Genomic DNA, 10,575 nt, shown 5'->3' on the forward strand with positions numbered 1-10,575 from the left:
AAATGCATTTAGATTCTATATTTATAAAATACTTCAGTAAAATGTACACACTTAAAAAAAGAAAAAGATGAGAGGGGAAAAATGTAGAACCACCCGGGCCACCTTCAGGGCTGCCATCTTGGTCTGAACCACCATCGCCTCGTTCCTGGGCTACTGCTTGCCCCTCATCATTCTCTCCACTTCCACCCTCAGCCTCTGCAATCTCTCATCCACCAGCAGCTGGTCAGCAGGGGCCTGGCTTCTGATCCGTGTCACTCCTCTCCTCACGCCCTCCCCGTCTGCCTCTGAGTAAGAGCCCATGTCCTTCCACAGCCCTGAAATCCCCAGACCATCCCCACGCAGCCTCGCTTCCTATACTCTCCCGCTCACTCCCTCCACCCCAGCCAATGGCCTCCATGCTGTTCTGTTCCTTGAACACGGCGGGCACGCTCCCTCCCGAGGACCCTGCCCACAGTGGCTCCCCCTGCCTAGAAGCGGCATCCCACGTGCCTGACTCCCTACCTCCTTCAAGTCTTCAAGCTGGAATCTCAGCTTCCTAATAAAGCTTATGTGACCACCCCCTTTAATACTGCCCACCCTCCCCTGGCCTTTCCCATCCCCTTCATCCTGTTCTGTTTCCCATGCATCGTACACTCATGGATACCACTGTTCGTTGTCTGCCTTCCCACTGGAAGATGAGCTCCTGAGGGCAAGGATCTGTGTCCTTTTCTAATCCCTGATGTACATGTTGAATGACGTGAGGTCAATGTGAAGGGATTGCATTAGCTTAGAGTGGGGAGCATGGAATGTGGGAGTAGATTTTCAAGCGAGCAGAAGGGATGAGGAAGGCAAGGCCAGGTCAGGGAGAGCCTGTGGCCACCCTAAGAAGTCTGGGCTCTATCCTGGGAGCAGCGGGTGTCCCAGCGCTCTGAGCCATCACCACTTTCCCCCTGGGAGAACTTGGGCATCTCAGTGTCCTCAGGGGCAAAACAGACAGACGGGTGGACGGCGGAGACCAGGGCGCGTGATGACTAACATGGGGAGGGCTGTGGCGATCGCGAGGACGCAGTGGTGTCCCTTCCCTTCGGCCGCGACACTGTTGTAGGAGCGAACGCCCCGCCTCAAAGGGGACAGACGTCAAGTGTAGATGCATTTTTGGGACAGCTCTCTGTCTGCACCTTTTCCTCAGCTGCATTTCCTGACGTCTGGGTGAAGCTACCAGGCGGTCAGGGAGGTGGAGCGGTGGGCATGCCCTCCACCAAGGGCGGGCTTTGGGCTCAGTGCCCCACGGGGAAAGGCTGTCACTGTTTTGGGGTGACTGTGTGCATGGCAGGCAGAGCCATTGTCCCCCATCCCCACTTCCGGGGATCTGCAAAGCTGTGAAAGGCACGGGAATCAGCAGATGTGAGAGTCTGGCATAAAGCAGCAGCGTGGGCATGTCTGGGGGCCTGGAGCGGGGCAGCTGGCCTGGCGGGGAGAGAGGTGACTGGGTCAGCGAGTACAGAGGTTCTCCCGGGGCGCCTGGGATGGACCAGGCATTACTGAGCTCATCCGGAAGCAAAATCACGTCCGGTGGGAGAGCAGAGAGCTGGGGCAGGGGGCGAGGCCCAGGCCCCGGGACCCTGAGCGGGGAGAAGGGGCATCCAGATGTGCCCCCCAAGCCTTGGTCGCTGCAACACGCAGCCTCCAGGTGCTGAGGCTCACCTCGTCCAGGCACAGCGCCCCCTTTGTGCATAGTGTACCCGACCTTCCTCGGGCAGTTGCTGTTAAGTCCCCAGTTGACTGGGGCTCAAGGCCACACCGCTAACGCCTAGCAGAGCAGCGACTAGAGCCCAGGCTGACTCTCCTTGCCCTAAGGTTCCCCTCCCCGGGCTCATCTCGGAAGGAATCCAGTCCTGGCGAGACTTGGGGGAGGGGTAATGGGGGAGGCTGCTCCAGGGGGTTAAACACTTGCCCTAGAGGGAGGCCTGGGTTCTGGTTCTGGCCAAGCCACTAAGTCGCTGTGTGGTTTTATTCATTCATTCACCCAGTGCACAAATATCCAGTGTGCCGAGACGGGGTGGGCACTGGGATTCAGTGGGAGTAGGAGGGCGCACCCCTGACACCTAAAGCCCACAATGGAGCTGTAGACAGACAGGTAACCAGGTGATAACAAGACAGTGAGGGGCAGGGAGCCAGGATGCAGGCGTACCTGGGGGGCACCCCATCCAGACCTGCCGGTCAGCAGAGGCTTCCAGACCTGAAGGTTAGGTGGAAGTCAGCCAGGCAAGGCAGCGAGGAGGGAGAGGGCACCAGGCAGAGGGAACGTCCTGAGCAAAGGCCGGGAGGCAGGCAAGGGAGAGAGGCAGCCCATAGCTGAGATGAGTGTGAAGCAGGGGTGGAGATGAAGGGGGCTGGAAGGAAGTGAGCTAGGAGGCTGGAGAGAAGGAAGCTGGGGTGAGGACCACCTCACATAAGCCCCTTCCTCTTCCTGGGCCCCAGCTTCCTATTTGGGTACATCTGACCCTTCCTGAAGCTTTTTTTCACCCAACTTGTTGATCATCAGTGGGACCTCAGAAATGATTCATTCCCTTTTCACAGATGAAAATGGAGGGTCTGAGCAGGCAGGTGGGGCTGGAATGGGAACCCATGTCTTCTGATTGTAAATTTCTTTTTTTTTTTTTTTGACTGTGCCGCACGGCATGCAGGATCTTAGTTCCCTGACCAGGGATCGAACCCATGCCCCCTGCAGTGGGAGCACGGAGTCTTAGCCACTGGACCGCCAGGGAAGTCCCAGTTCTAAATTTCTTGTTTCCCATCCCCTTTCTCAAAATGAAGGGGTTGAAGGGATGCTCTCTGAAACTAAGGCTCTGGAGTTAGGGTTCAAACCCTGCTTCTGTTGCATGACCTTGAGTAACTTACTTGGCTTCTCTGGGCCTCGGTTCCCTCCTTTTATAAACAAAGCTGTGAATAGCCCCCACCTCATAGGGCTGCTAGGAGGGTTCAGTGAGATGGCACACACAGAGCTCTGAGCCCGATGCTCAGCATACAGTAAGTGCTTAATAAATCTTGCTCTACTCACAGGGCCCTGACATCCTGAGGTACCAGATGGCCGGCCCAGGAGGCAGGGTGTCCGGCAGAGTTGCAGGGCCACGTGCCCGGACCTTTGTACTGCGCACCCGTGCCTCCTAGTGCCCAACTCTGCTTGTTGTCACAGCTGGTGACATCAGCTGCCTGTTAGAAGCCCCAGCTGGGGAAGCTGACCGCAGTGTTGCCATGACAACCGCTGGGGAGGACAGGGCCGCCTCCCTGCGTTCATAGCCGGTCCTGAGCATGAGGAGAGGTGGCTCCCAGGCCCAGCTGAGACCAGGGCCGGGCAGGCACCAGGGGCCTGGCTGTGCAGCTGGGGCACTAAGTTGCCCCCTTCCCTTCTCCTTCTGCCTCTCTCCTTCCCCCTCCCCTCCCCCCAACACCCACGTGCAGAGAGCCGGATTTTCTTGGTAAACCACAGCTTTGCTCTGCCCGGTTTCCATTTGGGGGAGAATGTCCCAGGCCATACACTTCCATCAGCATCTTCCTTCCTTCCACCTACTGCCCTTTGCCAACCTGGCCCTGAGGACCTTTGGCCCAACAGGCAGTCAAGGGCCCCAGTCTCCAGCACTGAGTTTCCAGTCTCTGCACCAGGCCCTGTGCTGGGGGCATTCTCCTCTGCGGCCTCATGTAGTCCTCAGACCCAACGACGTGCTCTTCATTATTACACACATTTTACAGAAGGGGGAGATGGAGACTGGGAGGGGTGAGGCAACTAACCCAAGGCCAGTGGGCCCATGAGCGGCAGAGCCAGGGTTGCACCCAGTCTGCTCCTTGTGAGAGGCGATGTCGATGGCAGTGACAAGGTGGGGGTGACAGTGATGGTTTCCTAGTGCTCTCCTGGGCATTGCCAGCCTGGGGCAGGTTCTCTCCCTTTGGGTTCAGACCCAGAGGGGCAGGAGGTGTGGAGCAAAGCATAGGTGGTGACCTATCATGACCACTAGGTGTCGCCCAAGTTCTAGAAAAGAGTTGACAGCCACTCCCTTGGCGGGGGGGGGGGGGGGGGGTCTGAAGAATGGGGGCAAAGGGCAGTGCTTCTCCGAGAATGGAAGACTGACCTAGGTCTGGGCAGAGATGGTGTTGTAGAAAATCAGAACTGGACAGAAGTTAAAGTGGTAAAAGTAGATTTTATTAACTATTGCAGTGGGGGAAAAGAGACAGTATAGAACTGGGCTCAATTCTTAACAGAACAAAGAAAAGTGGGGATTTCTAACTAAGGAGCACGGTGGGGGTAATTAGTGGCTGGAAAATTGCTAAGAGAGTAGGGGATTCTTGCTAAACTGACCTAACAGGACTCTTGCCGAAGGCAGGTCGTGGTGATCAGATATCACCTGGGGACTAGTGAGAGGTGAGAAATTTGATCAGATATTGAGGAAGGGTGGGGATCCTCCCTAAACTGATATAGCTGGATTCTTGCTGAAACACAAGAATGATGCAAAGATGAACACAGAAGCCCGCAGGTTGAGGCCAAGTTGAGAAAATTCTCAGAGGAGCCTGAAGTTTGGTCAAGGGGAGAGTCTTTGCCAGTCCCTCCTCTGGTTCAGGGAAAGAGGAGATCGTCTTTCTTCTGAACAATATGAGTTCCTTTCTCAATTGGTCATTTTTTGTTCATTAGTGACCAGTGGAACCATCTGTTGAGACTTGGTAGTAAAGGGTATTTTCTGGATGGTGTGAACCATCAAGCATTTAAATGAGGGGGATATCTATGAAAAAAAGAAAAACAAAGATGAATGATCGGAGCAACTAAACCCAGTTTCTGGGTTCAGAGGACAGCCAGTTGAGATTTCTAGATGTTGAGCTTGAAGCATCTGTAGATGGTGAAGTGAGGAGAGTAGTGGCAATCCATCGGTCTTCCTGGTTGCCGTTTGCAGCATCTCTGGTGATGGCACCGACATCGGTGTCATGGTCATGTTTGTTTCTTGGAGAAGAGCATGGACGCATCCAGCTTCAGCCCATAGGGCTTCTTTAGAAAGTCCCAGTAAGGATTTGGGCAGTTGGGTTTTAGTTCTCAGTGACTCCAAGTCAAGAGGGTGGGAGAAAAATTGGCAACATTCATTTGAAGAGTTGTAGCCAGATTTTGGAGAAAATTAGAAGAATTAACAAAATGTGCAGGATGGCAGGATTCATTCCGGTTTACAGACAGGTAACAAAGCAGAAAGGAAAATGAAATCTAACCAAGAGGTGAAAAATATCTCAAAGATAATGAACAGGACTGTAATGTAATAACCCACAAGGCTGTGCTATTGTTTCCCACTGAAAGTGAGAGGTGTTGAATTTTTAAAAATGCACAACGTTGAGAGTTGTGAGTTAAGTTTTATTTGGGGCAAAATGAGAACTATAGCATCTCAAATAGCACCGAGGAACTGCTCCAAAGAGGTAAAGGGGGGAGGGGTCAGAATATGTGTGATTTTGGTGCAGTCAGGCACACATTTTGACAAAAGTTGCTATTAGTCAAGAAGGTTGCTGCTAGTCACAAGGGGCCAGATGTCTCTGTTAATGATTTTAGTGCTTTTCTAGATATGAGAAGATGCAAGAAATTGAGCTCATAAAATCTTCTCCTGAAAATATCTAACTATCTGAAGACCTGTTCTGCCAGTTTTTCCCAGAGCACAGAGTGCCTCATTCCTGATCTCCACCCTTAACTCCTTTCAGGGGGGTGTTGAAGGTCAGAGGCTGCGGTGGCTGGTGACTTCATTCTTATAGAAACAAGAATGGCAAGCGACAACTTTTAGTTGGCAGAGATCCCGGGGTCCAATGATGAATGTGATTCCATCTGAGTCACAACTCCTAGAAAACCAGAGCTGGACAGTAGCTTAAGTGGCCAAAACAGATTTTATTCAAGAACTATTGCAATAGGGGCCAGTATAGAATTGGGCTCATTTCCAAATACCATTTCAAATCCTTGCATGTCTTAAGTGAGGGTTTATAGAAGGGGTTGGGGGGAGGTGGAAAATTGCTAAGAGCTGGGGAATTCTTGCTAAACCGACCTAACGGGATTCTTGCAGAAGGCAGGTGGGGTAATCAGGTATCGCCCAGGGGATGGTGGAGGATGAGGAATTTGATCAGATATTGAGGATGGGTAGGGATTCCCACTAAACTGACACGGCAGGATTCTTGCTAAAACGGGGCAATAGAAACGCAAATGCTGAGACCTAGTTGAGAAAAGATCTCAGAGGAGCCTGACTAAATTTTGGTCAAGGAGAGAGTCTTTGTTAGTGGCAGCCCCCAGACCAGTGGGAAGCAAGTCCAGCCCCCTCCTCGAGCCTCTGCATAAAAGACCTCACTAACTTGAGGAGAGAAAGACCACCCATACTGTAGAAGCAAAGAGCCCTTCTTCAAAAACTGTGACCCCACTCCCCCTCGCCACCTCCAGGGGCATCAAATACACCATCCCATCTCCACCCCATCCCCTTGGGGGCCACTTCTAGGACTGGCTGCATCCTTCGTGCTCCCCTGACACCACCTGGCACCCTACGTCAAGGGTATCGGTCCACGTGTCTGCCTCCCCCTCCCAGGCTGTGGGGTCCTGGGGGCAGACGCTGTGTCTGATAAGTGGTGTCTACCCCGAATCCCAGCCTCATGACTGGTCCATAGGAGACCATCGGGATAGGTCCGTTGAATGAATGAACCAATGGATGATCATGTCCAGGGGTTTTCAAAATGTCAGCTGAAGACTCTCTTTTCTTCTTACAGTAGCTCATGTGAAGGATCAATATGTAACACAGGAAAAGCACGGCTGCTCATGGAAGAATGAGGTGGGGGGCTCAGACCCCCCTCTGCTCAGCCTCCCCTTCCCCAGAGATCACCCCTAGAAGTCCCAGGAAAACCCATGGCTTTGGGGAGCATCTGAAACAGCGGCTCTGGTCTCTCTGCACTTGGGGAAACTGATGCCCATCACGCGGAAGAGGCTAAGGCCAGGACCCAGGACCTGGCGCCCTGCTGGACCCTCAGTCACTTGTCCCACTGGCCCCAGCTGCCCAAGTCATCATTAAGAAGATGCGAAGAGATGACATTAAAAGTCAGATGCTGAGGATTCAGATCCCAGCCCCATCACTAATGACCTGTGTGCCTTTGGGCAAGTTACTTACCCTCTCTGGGCCTCGGTTTTTTCAACAGAAAAGGACGGGGTGGAGGGAGAGCATCGTGGAGATGGGTGCCCAGCAAGCACTCAGCCCAGTAGTTGTTATCATTGTCCGAACGCTGGACCACAGCCCCACTTTCCAACCCTCCCAACATTTTTGTCTCTGCTGGAGGAGGGCCGCTTCGCTCAGGCCAGGAGCAGGAAGGGGATAGGCCATGCCAGATGCTGAGTGTCAGGGAACCCACTTTCCCCTGAGCTGGAGACCCAGGAGGGAGTCGTTGTGCTTTTCCCTGGCCAGTGGGTGCCTTGCCAAGGAGGACTCAGCAGTGGGGAGTTGAGGTAGGAGGCCTTTATTAGTTTGAGGAGGGGTGCCACGCCCTGTGGCCAATCTCTGGGGGTTGCAGTATCTGGGAAAGTCTGGGGTGAGGCAGGGGGCAGGCAGGACCCCTTAGCAGCAGAATCCCATCCCAACACCTAGACTTTGAGGAGGGGAGGCTGTCTGCACGGGTAGAGGGGCACAGCCAGAAACCCAGGCTCCCACAGGCAAGGCGCCCAGGCCTCTGCTGCCCCCGCCCCTGGGGGACTCCGCATCCTGGCTCCATTCCTGCTTGGGGGGCGGGGCTTCAGCTCAGAGTGGATGGGGTCAGCTCAGGAGCAGGTGGGCTCCCGAGGGGATCTCGGTGACTGGGCAGGTCGGGTCCAGGCACACGGGGGACCACAGCCATCACACCACAGCCAGCAGGACAGCAGGAGGGGAGCAGCAGGAAGGCCTCGCACACACAGTGACAGCTGACCCCAGAGCCCAAGGCAGGTTTCTAGAAGCTGCAGCTTGGCAGGGCTCTGTCCAGCCCTGCCGTCTTTTTTGTAGATGTTCATCCTACCCCCACCTCCCTCCCCGCCTGTGCTCTTCTTGATGGTCCCTTCCCCCGTGCCAGTGGTCCTCAGCGGCCGCAGGGTGGGCCGAGATCCTTGGTGGATGTTCTCAGTGTCCAGGGGGGTCACAGCGCCACATCAGTGGCCCTCAGGGTTGACGCTGGACGAAGGCAGAGGGTGGGGCGAGGCAGGGCACGCTGGCTACTTGGAGGCCGCTGACCCTGAGGTCAAGTGGCGAGTTGAGGAAGGACCGGGAAGCTGGGGAAACAACAGTGCTGGGGCAGAGTCAGGAAAGCGGGCCCGCTGAGGCCTGATCTCCCCTTCTGCCCGTAATCCCACAAGCCCCAGCGGGAACCCGGGCCCTAGGGGGGACCCCACCCCCAAGGCTCCTCTGCCCCCTCTTCTCCTGCCAAGACCACTCTGGTCTGGACGTCTGGCCCTCACCTTGTGTCACCTCTCTCCCACTTTCTCCCCTCCCTTCCCTCTTCACATCCTGCTCCCTCTCTGCTGCCTTCTGGAATCTTCCCCACAGCCTCCTGCCTGGACCTGGTCTCTCCTGCCTTTGTCTCCTCTTCACCGAGGTGGGTCCCAGCTCTCAGCTTCCTCCCCATCGAGAGGGCTTCTGTGGCCAGGCTGCAGCCTTGCCTCTCCTTGCCCAGGGAGAGAGTGTTCTGGTCCCTTCCACCCCCTGGCCTGGTCGCTGCGCGGGGAGAGATGCAGGGGGAGCGCCCGGAGGCCTGGGGCTTGCCCCCTCGCGTGTCTGTCGGGGACCCGGGCGGGCTAGGGGTGGGACGCTCCTCTGAGCAGTTCCGCGCTGCAGGGCGGCGGCCAGGGTGTGCCTCTGACACGAATGGGTCGGCAGAGGACCCACTGGAGGGGACACATCTGAGTGTGCGCCCATCTCGGTCCCTGTGCCCCTGGGGGCGGGGCCTGTGGGCTCTGTCGGTGCCCAGGAGCCTGCTCTGAGGCTCTTTGGGTAACTGAGGCCAGACTTCAGGCCTGGGACGTTAGCCCCGTGACCATGCTGTGGTGTCAGGGCTGGGACTCATGTGCTACTTTGACAAAGGCCAGGATGGGCCACCTGCTCTTTCATGGGGCTCTGGAGGGCTGCAAGGCTCCCAAAGCAGGGATCACCCTGAGTCACCCCGTGGGAGCAGCCAAGGGGCCCCAGAACCAGGCCTTGTGACCAGCGCTCTGTCTGCCTGGGAACCTGGTCCTAGGACATGCCAAGCTCTGGGCCCATGTTGGCTGCTCCAGGTCTGGGTCTTGAAGACTCTGGGCCCCAGCCTTGAGGCCCTGGCTGAGGAAGTCAAGCTAGTGCCAGTGAGAGCCCCCCAACACCCAGAGACCCCCAGTCTTTCACAAGTCTCGCCTTCCACACTCGGGAGAGACCCCAACAGGGCATACGCCCCCTGCCACGTCCAGGATGAAGCCACACCCAGGTCTGGGCTGAAGGAACCAGGTGGCCAGGGCCAGGGCCAGTCTCGCTGGAGGGCTCCAGGGAGGAGGGCAGCCCAGGGGCCCCCGACCGGCCCCCACCTCCACCTCCTCCATCTGGCTGGTCCCCAGGGCCGGAACCTCCAACCCTCCTCTCTGTTAGCCCCCAGAGGGCGCTAGGGAGGGGTGGGGGGGGCATGGCCCGTAGATGCTGCAGTTGGGCGTGGGGCTCTGGCGGTAGATGTTGAGGTAGGTGCCATGCTCCCCCCTGTACGTCTGCTTCTGGAAGCACAGGACCATGCTCTTGTCACACTCGCACATCTGCTGGTCATGCTCCGCCTATGGGGAGTGGAGTGCACGGACTCTGAGGTCACAGTAGACCCTGGAAGGTGGTCTCGGGCCAGCAACACCAGCACCGTCAGCGGGCCCACCCCAGGCCTGCAGGCTCCGACGCTCGGGGCCCAGCCTCTGCATTCACAGCCCTCCAGGTGCCCCTGGTGCGTGGTAAACAGAGAACCCCTGAAGCCCAACAGGACAACGTCAAGAGGGGGAAACTGAGGCCCAGGAAAGGGTGCGTTTGCCTAAGTCACCCAGCAAACCCAAGGCAGAGCTGGAACGGAAACTCAGGTGTCAGGAACTCGCCCCCCAGCCCAGTTACTTTCTACCATCGCAGGCCTCTCTCAAGCACAGAATCACAGCACACACCCCCTGGAGGGAGTTCGTGGTGAGGACGGAGTGAGAAAAACACTTATAAAGAGCTTAGCTCAGTGCTTCCCAGGGAGCAAATGCTGTGGTTGCTGTTATGGGCCTTCAGAAATCATCTACCCCATAGTTCTCAGCCTTAGGTGCGCATTACAATCCGCTGGAGGGCTCCTGAAAACCAAGGCTGCCCGACCCCACCCGTAGAGCTTCAGATTCAGCAGGTCTGTGTGGGGCCTGATAATTGTGCTTCTAACAAGTGCTGTTGATGCTGCAGGTTCGGGGAACACCTTTCGAGAACCACCCACAAGCCCAATTGTGTGCAAACTTGCAAACTCTCCATCAGCAGAATATCTTCTCTGATGTGAAACTCTTGGCCAAAGACTAATATATCAAACAGCCGAAAGAGGGGACTTCTCTGGGGGTCCAGTGGTTAA

The sequence above is a fragment of the Balaenoptera physalus genome, assembly GCF_965194825.1.
Source record: "Balaenoptera physalus genome assembly, chromosome: 1".
NCBI classification, from domain to species: Eukaryota; Metazoa; Chordata; class Mammalia; order Artiodactyla; family Balaenopteridae; genus Balaenoptera; species Balaenoptera physalus.